We start from the raw sequence: 2,313 nt of genomic DNA on the forward strand, positions 1-2,313 counted from the left end.
ATTGTACTCTACTTGTTGGAATTAAGCAAACTCCATACTGTTAAGCTGTTTGTTTAATCCACGTCTTTTTCCCTGAGTAAGTAGAGTTTGTGAGGAAGCTTGAGATCTTTTCACAGTTACTCTTTTGTTGACAAACAAGGGGGTGCTAGAGAGTTACTATATAAGAGTACCTTCTGTGTTTCAGGCACTGACAGAAGCACTTTCTATGCAATTTGCCACAACAACTCTGTGAGCTTGGCATTATCATGATTTCTGCTAAATATGTGAAGGAACTGAGGGTTAAAGAGGTGCAGTGATTTTATCAGAGTGATGTACTTAGTAAATCACAGAGGCAGGATTCCAACAGACTCTAAAATATGAGTTCTTAACTGCTGGGGATACTGTCTTTATGATGTATGAACTACAAAGATAACTCAAGAGTTTCTCAAAAATTAAATCTAGAAATTTGAAATAAGTTACAAATATGTACTGCCTTAGTCCTTCCCTGGACGATTGAAATATTTAGACTGGCTTTCTTGCTTCTGCTTTGTGTAGAGAAAAATATTTCTTTCTGAAAATGCACAGATAATAAAATTTACTATGAACAATTGTATTGAAATGGGAACAATATATTTTAATAAGTAAAGTCATGGAGCCTTTGATATGGAGTCTGTAATCATGTCTATTGATTGGAAAACTTTTATTGGAAGTGATTTAGAATTCACTGTCCATACTGTATGTTCCAGAGGACTAAGCCTGAGAAACTCTCATTGTTACCACTTTCAGTGAAAACTCAGCAAAGCACCAATGAGTTTTTGTTTTCTTTCCTTATGTCTTTTAAAATTGCTTAATATGATAGAGCAAATAGTGTTTCAACCTTTCGTGTTCACTTCCTATAAATTCAGACCTCACATTAATCATTCTCTTTTTGATAAAATCATCTGGTCTCATTTTAGAAATCAACCTCTGTCTGTCTGTATGTCTCTCTTTTTCATAGACACACACACCACACACAAACCACGAGACGATATTAATAGTATATAATACCTATGAGGAGAAATATCTCATAATAGTACCATAGCCTGGAAAAGAGTTTAGTATGTATAGTAGATTCACAAAATAATTTTGTCAAAGAAGTGATAATATGGAAGAAGTTTCAAAACTGTAAGGGTTTTAGAAATGGAATTTAGGGGTTATAGCCTTCTTGAATATTGTGAAAAGAATTATCCTTCCTAAAAATTGCCTCACTTCCCTTCTCGAAAACTTCGAGTGGTTTTCAATTGCCTTCAACTCAAATTCCAAATTCCTCACTATGGCATACAGGAGCCTTCACAATCCTTTTCTTACCTTTCTAGTATTTTCTCTTGCTATGCTCAATTTCCCATCTTTAGAATTTTTTAAAAAAATTTATTTATTCATTTCACTTATTGTTGGCTGTGGTGGGTCTTCACTGATGTGTTGGGGCTTTCTCCATTTGTAGTGCATGGGTTTCTCTTTTTGTGGAGCACGGTGTCTGGGGCATGCAGTCTTCATTAGTTGCGATGCGTGGGCTAGATAAGAGTGGTTCCTGGGCTCTAGAGCACAGGCTCAGTAGTTATGGTGCATGAGCTTCGTTGCTCTGAGGCATGTGGGATCTTCCTGGATCACAATCGAACCCATGTCTTCTTCCCTGACAGACGGATTCTTATTCACTGAGCCACCAGGGAAACCCTCTTATCCTTAGAATTTCCCAACATTAATACCCGAATGTTCATGTCTGTCTGGTTTTTCTCATTTTCAATTTCTCTGACACCACAACTAATACTCCCCTCAAGATATTGTCTATTGCATTGTCCTTTATTTCGTCTTCAGATCACTCATTACTATCCAGAGTTTTCCTTGTTTCTTAAAAAAAAAAAAATCTTATTTCTTTTCTAATCTGCCTCAGTATAATGACAGATTTATAGATCCGGAAATTTGTCTTAACAAAATCATTATATGTGTAGAACAGTGCCTGACATACAGGAAACAATCAAGATGTATTGTAATGTGTGCAACTGAACAGTTGAATCAACATGTAATGTATGAATACATTAATATACTTAAAGACTTAGGTAATTTTTTCTTATAGAAATATGTGTCCTCAGTGTTTATTTCATAGTGATTTTTATTCCAGGCTATGTGGCAGTTGAGATTATGTATAAAATGTGTAATATATAAAATATATGCTATGTAAATATAGTATATACAAATCTCTCTGAATACAAACATTTATGTATTTATTGTTTTGGTTTAAAGACCCTTTTGTGCTTGTAAGATACTTTGGCGATCCCACGGACTGAATCTTTTTTGCCT

At 34.9% G+C, this 2,313-nt stretch overlaps 1 pseudogene; it reads right to left on the reverse strand.

Annotated features, from left to right (window-relative positions):
* The window catches only part of LOC105001222, a 14,701-nt pseudogene that overhangs the window by 9,194 nt on the left and 3,194 nt on the right, over window positions 1-2,313 (reverse strand).

Source organism: Bison bison, unplaced genomic scaffold, assembly GCF_000754665.1.
Source record: "Bison bison bison isolate TAMUID 2011002044 unplaced genomic scaffold, Bison_UMD1.0 scf7180017864379, whole genome shotgun sequence".
NCBI classification, from domain to species: domain Eukaryota; kingdom Metazoa; phylum Chordata; class Mammalia; order Artiodactyla; family Bovidae; genus Bison; species Bison bison.